The sequence below is a fragment of the Mastomys coucha genome, unplaced genomic scaffold, assembly GCF_008632895.1.
Source record: "Mastomys coucha isolate ucsf_1 unplaced genomic scaffold, UCSF_Mcou_1 pScaffold23, whole genome shotgun sequence".
In the NCBI taxonomy this organism is placed as follows: domain Eukaryota; kingdom Metazoa; phylum Chordata; class Mammalia; order Rodentia; family Muridae; genus Mastomys; species Mastomys coucha.
Window position 1 is genome coordinate 107665077 of NW_022196906.1, and position 8288 is coordinate 107673364.

The following is an 8288-nucleotide window of genomic DNA, read 5'->3' on the forward strand; positions in this document are numbered from 1 at the left end:
TTTTTTTTTTTAGATCTGATTATGTATCCTCGGCTGCCATGGAACTCTCTATATAGATCAGGCTGATCTCAAACTCACAGAAATCCACCTGCCTCAGAGTCCTTGGTGCTGGGATTAAAGACTGCTGGTATGAGTGCAATTTTAAACTATAAGCTATGTAAGATAACCATAGATGCCCTGGGAGCTGACAAGGAACTTGATCAATACATGAGTAGGCTACCTTTTATTTTTCCTCCTCTGTTGTTGTTGTTGTTGTTGAGAAAGCTCTTGAATGTAGCTCAGGGTACCCTCAGTCTCTACCTTGTGTCACCATACCAAGTTCTGAAGTTCTGGGATGACCAGCATGTACCACCAGGCCCTGAGAGTACTGTTAATGAAAGGTTTCAGCCTGGTAGTGCTGCTGAACTCCTTTAACCCTAGCACTTTGGAGGCTGAGGTAGGTGAATCTCTGAGTTTGAGGCCAGCCTGGTCTACAGAGTGGCTTCCAGAATAGCCAGGGCTACACAGGGTAACCAAAAATAAAACTCATGCCACTCTTGCCTTCCCCCTGAGTGTGGGCTTACAGGTTTATGTCACTCTGCCCGGTATAAGCTGGATGTTTAGTGTTGCAAGCAATAGAAACATCAGTTTAGGCAGAGAAGTAAATGTACTGCTTAGAGAGGTGGTAGTCCAGGTTTGCAGCTGGTTTCATTTGAGACTGAGTGGTCCAGCAATGAGGGCCTTGGTTCTCCATAGGAGGCCAGGATATGCCCACAGAAATTAGAACAGCAGCCATGGTAAGTTATCCAAATTTTATAGAGGTCCATTTTCAAGTCCTAGAGATAAACTAGCTTTGTTTAATTTAGAGCCAACTATTAAACAACCACTATGACCATATGGCTAGGATTTACTCATTATTAGAACTTGACCATATGTCCCCAACATAGAGAAGAAAGGACTCTGGCTGCCAACATAAGCCCAAGAATAATCCCAAGAATAAATAGCTCTGTTTTCCTATGTCTAGGACATCCTCATGGCCAGCACAGTAAGAGCTAAAACTAAGGAACTCAGGTCAAACCAAGCAGCTGGTTCCCTCTTAGCAACCCAAAGAAGGGTGGGCAGTAAGTTCCCTCCCTTCCTTCCCTCCTTTCCTTTTGCTTCTTTTCTGATAATGATTTTTTTTTTTTTTGAGGTAAGGTTTCTCTGTATAGCCCTGGCTGTCCTGGAACTCACTCTGTAGACCAGGCTGGCCTCGAACTCAGATATCTGCCCATCTCTACTTTTTTTTTTTTTTTTTTAAAGATTTATTTTATATGAGTACAGTGTGTCTTCAGACATACCAGGAAAGGGCATCAGATCCCATTAGAGATGGGTGTGAGCCACCATGTAGGTGCTAGGAATTGAACTCAGGACCTCTGGAAGAGCAGTCAGGGCTCTTAACTGCTGAGCCATCTCTCCAACCCTGTCTCTGCCTCTTGAGTGTTGAGATTAAAGATGTGTACCGATGCTGGATTTTTAAAAATCTTTCTCTCCCTGCACTCCTTTCCTCTCCCCCTCTGTGTGTCTGTGTGTGTACATGGTATGTAGGGTTATGTTCATGCTAGAAAACAATGAAGGGTGATAGTCAGCACCTTTCACTTGTTTTGGAGCACAGTCTCTGTTATTTTTCTCTGTGTACATCAGACTAGATGAATTTTATTGCTGTGAAGAGACACCATGACTAAGGCAGCTTTTATAAAAGGAAACATTTAATTTGGGGCTGGCTTACAGTGGCAGAGGTTTACTTCATTATGTTACGGAGGGAAACATGGCAGCATGCAGGTAGACATGGTGCTGGAGGAGGAGCGGAGAGTTCTCATCTTGATCCAAAGGCAGCAAGGAGAGACTGTAGGCCACACTGCCATAGCTTACACATAGGAGACCTCAAAGCAGGCCTCCACACTGACACACTTCTTTCTACAAGGCCACACCTACTTCAACAAGGCCATGCCTCCTAATAGTGCCACTCCCTATGGGCCAAGCCCTCAAACGCATGGGTCTGCAGAGGCACCACAATGGCACTGACTTCTGGGCTTCTCCTGTTTCTTTCTTCCTCTCCCTGTAGGCATGCTGGGACCACTGATGTGCCCACTTGCTGGCCGGCTTCCATGTGTTCTAGGGCTCATTTTTACCCACTGAGCTCTTTTCTTACCCACCACCCATCTCTGGAGTTTCAAAAGCAACATGTACCTTTTGCTACCCTTCACAGAAAGCAAAAAAAAAGAACTGTTTGCAACAAAGTATTCTGGGACAGAATTGGGCTAGTCTGGAATCCTGTCATATACTTGGTTTCATCTCTATATATGCCCTACATTTGCTTCTAGAAAATTCTGTATGGTAAAGACTTTTTTGTTTGTTTGTTTTCGAGACAGGGCTTTTCTATGTAGCCTTGGAACTCACTCTGTAGACCAGGCTGGCCTCTAACTCAGAAATCCACCTGCCTCTGCCTCCCAAGTGCTGGGATTAAAGGCATATGCCACCACAAAATGGGGTCCCACTATGTAGCCCTGCCCTGCCAGGAATTTACTATGAAACACATTAGGCACTCATTGCCTTCCTCTGCCGACCAAGCTCCCAAATGCTGGGATTACAGGTGTGCACTGCCACTCCCAGCTAAGATTTATTATCTTCTTGAAAATGTTTCTTAACATTTATTTTGTCCTCTAGGCAGTGGTGGCGCACGCCTTTAATCCCAGCACTTGGGAGGCAGAGGCAGGCAGATTTCTGAGTTCGAGGCCAGCCTAGTCTACAGAGTGAGTTCCAGGACAGCCAGGGCTATACAGAGAAACCCTGTCTTGAAAAAAAATATTTTATCAACTAATACCTTTATAGATGTCCCCATCTCAAATTAGCACTTGCCAGCAGGGAAGAACTGGTCCCCAGCACTTGTTTGCTGTGAGGCAGCACAGGTGAGAGAGGGAGAGAGGGAGAGGGAGAGGGGGAGGGGGAGGGATAAAGCTGGCCCTGGTGGCTGAGGAGCAGGTGAGCCAGCCTGAGCACGTAAGAGCAGGAGAGTGGGACCCCACTCCTTGCTGACTGGGTAAGCTAACTGGGGCAGTGCTGCTCAGTTACCACAAAGGCCCAGTCCAGGGCTGTGAGTTGCACCCCCGCAAAGCCCCCAACACCCATTTATGAGCTGCTGGAGCTCATGAAGGGACTAGTTCTGTAGATTTAAAGCTGCAGGGTCTCCAGGACACAGGGCAATAAAAGGATATCCAAGAGGTTAAGTTAAAAAAAAATTAACAATTGCCTTGTAAATAGTATATTCATCTAAATGTAAGGAAAGGGCTTGGATTATGTATGATCCTTAATGATATTTAAATGTCATTTTTACAAGAAAACAATTTTTCAGATTGGTAACTTGTTCTCTGTCCTAAACAAATTTGGAAATGTCTATCATTTAAAGTGTCATTAAGCTAACTTCTTTCCTTCCTCTTCAGTTTACCAAGGTAATTACAAACCAATATCAAAGTTCTGAGCAATTTTAAATTGAGCTGTATATTTTATCATGTTTTAGTCAGGGTACTCCATAATTGAAAAAAGCAACCACAGTTTCCTTAGACAGTTGCATAATTTGATATGAATGTCACTTTTTTTTTGTTCCTGAGGAATGGTTCTGGCAATGTAGCCCAGTATGGTCTCAATTTTGGGATTCCCCTGCTTTTGCCTCCCAAATTCTGACATTACAGTTATGTGTCATGATACTGACTTTAAATGTCACTTTTTTTCTCAAATACTCTGCCACTGCCACTAAGCTAAACCCCAACTCTTAAATGTTGCTTGCATTATTGTTTAAAGATTCTCTGTGTACGAGTTTCTGCCTGCATGTATGTCTGTGCACTACCTGTGTGCCTAGGGCCTGAGAAAGCCAGACAAGGACACTGGATACCCCTGGAACTGGAGTTTCTAACAGTTGTGAGTCACCATGCAGGTTCTGGGAATTGAACTCAGGTCCTCTGGAAAAGCAGTCTGCACTCTTAACTGCTGAGCCATCTCTCCAACCCCTTAACATACTTTTTTTTCATTATTTATTCATTTTACATCCCAATATCCCCCTCTCTCCTCCCAATCTCCCCTCCCACAATTCCTCCTCCAACCCCCTCCCTTTCTCTTCTGAGGAGGAGGTCCCTTCCTGGGTGTCACTCTACCCTGGCACATCAAATCTTTGCAGTGCTAGGTACACCCTCTCCTACTGAGGCCAGACAAGGCAGCAGCCCAATTAGGGAACAGGATCCACAGACAGACAACAGATTCAGGGACAGTCCCCATTCCAGTTGTTGGGGGACCCACATGAAGACCAATGTACTGGCTGGTTTTGTGTCAACTTGACACAGGCTGGAGTTATCACAGAGAAGGGAGCTTCAGTTGGGGAAGTGCCTCCATGAGACCCAGCTGTGGGGCATTTTCTCAATTAGTGATCGAGGGGGTAGGGCCCCTTGTGGGTGGTGCCATCCCTGGGCTGGAAGTCTTGGGCTCTATAAGAGAGCAGGTTGAGCAAGCCAGCAGAAGCAAGCCAGTAAGGGACATCCCTCCATGGCCTCTGAGTCAGCTCCTGCTTCCTAACCTGCTTGAGTTCCAGTCCTGACTTCCTCTGGTGATGAACAGCAATGTGGAAATGTAAGCTGAATAAACCCTTTCCTCCCCAACGTGCTTCATGGTCATGATGTTTGTGCAGGAATAGAAACCCTGAGTAAGACAACCAAGCTGCTCATCTTCTACATATGTGCAGGGGGACCTAGGTCCTTCCCATGGTTTGTGGTTCAGTCTCTGGGCACCCCCAAGGGTCCAGATTAATTGACTCTGTTGGTCTTCCTGTGGAGTCCTTGTCCTCTTTGGGTCCCTTAGCTCTTCCACAAGACTCCATGAACTCCATCTGATGTTTAGCTATGGGTCTCTGCATCTGTTTTAGTCAGCTGCTAGCTGAAGCCTCTCAGAGGACAGTTTTGCTAGGATCTGGCCTGTAAGCATAGCAGAGTATTGTTAAGAGTGTTAGGGATTGGTTCTTGCCCATGGGATTGGTCTCACTTTGGGTATTTTATTTTTAAGCAATTATTACTCTTTTTCCAAAGCAAGGATGAAAACTTGTTAGATTTCTGAAAAACAAACTGTAAAGATGTGACTCCACTGCACAAACAGGAGGGTCCTGAAAGTCTACAAGGACCCACCAATCTAGTGTTAAGAATTTCCATTTGGGGGCGGGAGAGGTGGCTCAATGGTTAAGAGCACTGACTGCTCTTCCAGAGGTACTGAGTTCAATTCTCAGCAACCACATGGTGGCTCACAACTATCTGTAATGGGATCTGATGCCCTCTTCGGATGTGTCTAAAGACAGCAACATTGTACTTGCATACATTAAATAAATAAAATATTTTTTTTAAAAAAAGAATTTCCATTTGGAGCCGGGCAGTGGTGGTGCACACCTTTAATCCCAGCACTTGGGAGGCAGAGGCAGGCGGATGGATTTCTGAGTTCGAGGCTAGCCTGGTCTACAGAGTGAGTTCCAGGGCAGCCAGGGCTATACAGAGAAACCCTGTCTCGAAAAAAAAAAAAAAAAAAAAAAAAAAAAAAAAAAAAAAAAACAGGAAAAAAAAAGAATTTCCATTTGATGAGAGACCATTTTAAAAATATTTTGTAACAAAAAATTATCTACAAAGTCCTGTAAATAAAATCCTGTCCCTGTTGCCTGCAACTGAATGTTTTAAACGGCACGTTTCCATTTCATTTAGCAAAGCATTCTGATAAGAAAAATACACTAAAGAGTCTGTGCTGCACTTTTGCTTGCCTGACTTGCTGTGCCCCCATCTGTTGCTAGCGGTGGGCTGCCTCACTCCGAATGGCCTAGAACAAGGGTACCATTCATCATCTCTCACAACCCGGCAGGGCAGGGCAGGAGCTCGAAAGACTCCCCCACTGGTTTGGCTCTGGTTCTTTCCCGAGGTGACAGCTAAGACAGCAGCCAAGGCAGTGATTGTCTGAAGGCTGCAGGGAGGCTCCAAGGTCTCGTCATCTCCTGGCTTTTACAACAAGTAGCTGCCCTGATTGTCCTGACAGGACGACTGGCTTCCTCTCAAGAATGATCAAGGAAGGGACAACAATATTTTTTTATCACTTATTTTAGAAGTCAAATGCTATTACCATAGCTGTTTTCATAGGTCACTGTAGAGAGCCAGTCTGAGAACATGGAAATCTACAGGTGAAGATGGGGGAACCGTGTTGGAGGCCGACAACTCATATTTACTTTCATATTGTACTCTTAAGTGGGAAAATCCACAGCTCCATGCTTTTGCCATGCCCCTCCCCCCAAAAAATAAAGTGATAAAAAATTCAGAACAAAGCAACATGAATCTTCTGCCCTGAGTTCAGATTCGGCACTTTTAACATTCCTGTTTCTGAAACTGAAACGTTGGGGTTGAGCTCTTTTCCCACAGAGGAGCTGATTAAATTCCTTCTGGATTTGGCTTCTCCCTTATAAGCAGTTAGCTCAGAATCTTAAAAAATCCTGTCAAGGGTCTTTTCTAATTGAAGGGCTACAGGAAGGAGTCCTGAACACAGTGAGAGGCCAGGAGATCAAAACCATTGTTGGGGCAGAGATGTGAGTAGAGGAACCCACAGTTCCCAGTAGTTCAATTCAACTGCTGTTTGGACCTGTCTTCTTACTTTGACTCTTTCTCATCCAGGCAAGTGTTTAACCACTAATATCCTTATTTTTGTCCTCACAAAGTCATTTTACTGATATTGCTATGAGAAGTCTACTGTTGGCTATGGCACATCTATTTCCCGGTGTGCCAACATCTGTGTTGTTTCCATTTGGGCTGTGCCAAATCTTGAGTAAGCCACTCCCACTTGTTCCCTAATACCCCACCCAAGAGAGAACACAATGCCTTTCTTGGTGGACATTTGTTGAAAATATGACTTCAAACTAGCCATGTGGTCACTTCTTTCCTAGCTTTGGTATGGAAAATAAACTCCCACTAGAAAAAAATTTACTCGGAGTTTCCATAGTTTCATAAATAAATAGGCTGGGAAGTCAGGGTCATGTGTTTCAATACACAATTCCAGGGTTGTTAAAAATAGACACATTTCTAGCTACATCTAGTGACTGATCATGAAGGGATGTTCAGTATATCATTTTATTTCCTAAAATTCTATCTAAGCCTTTCATTTCCCTGCACTTTTGTGTTTTTAAAGATTTTTGTGTATGATTATATTTCCTGCATATCTGTATGTGTACCACATGCATACCTATTGGCCAAGGAGACTAAAAGAGAGTGTTAAATCCCCCAGAACTGGAATTATAGACAACTGTGGGTTGCCATGTAGGTGCTGGGACTCAAACCTGGGTCTCTGTAAGAACAAATGCTCTTGACCACTGAGCAATTTCTCCAGCCCCTGTTGTGTTTTGAGAGATCTCTGTAGCCTAGGCTGGTCTTGAACTCCTGACCCTCCTGCTGCCCACGTGCTAGGATTACAGGAGTGCTCCACCAAGAGAAAGAGACGTCCTAAATGGCAACGTTCAAAGCAACATCTGCATTATTTAAGGAAGGCTATTTTAAAAGTTCAAAATACATTTATTTATTTTTAAATAATTAATTTAAATAATAATAAAAATATTTATTTTTATGTGTATGTGTACTTTTTAATGTGTATGAGTTTTTTATGTATTTGTACCATGGGCATACCTGGTGCCTTTGGAAGTTAAAAAGGGCATTGGATCCTCTGGAACTGTAGGCAGCTGTTTGTGAGCTGCCATGTGGATGCTGGGAATCATCTGCAAGAGGAGATCTGATACCTCTGCCTTCAAGGGCATCCAAACTCAGGCGCACATGCCAACCAAATGGAAAACTGCAAACAACCCAGACACCTATTGCTATATGAATGGATCAACAAGCCAGATTATAATGGGGAATAAAGTATAAAGAGGTAGAGACTTTTAAGATACACACTTCAGGGTGAGTTTCTGAGACAGGAGCAGCCAACCGGGAGGCACAGGCCCCACGACTCCCAGGGGAGCCGCAGGGTGGCAGGGACAGGATCCTCTCAGCTTCCGAGTGACAGAGGAGGATCAGCGTCCTTCTCTGCCACTTTCCTGCAAGTGGAGGGCCTACCTCCAGAGAGCACCTTAAGCCAGAGACTTGGGCGAGATCCGCCATTTTTTCTCTGGTGAGTTTCTAAGACCTGAGCAGCCAGCTTGGAGGAACAGGCCCCACGACTCCCAGGGGACTTGCAGGGCGGCAGGGACAGGACAAGCTCTAGCCAGAGACACTAAGAAC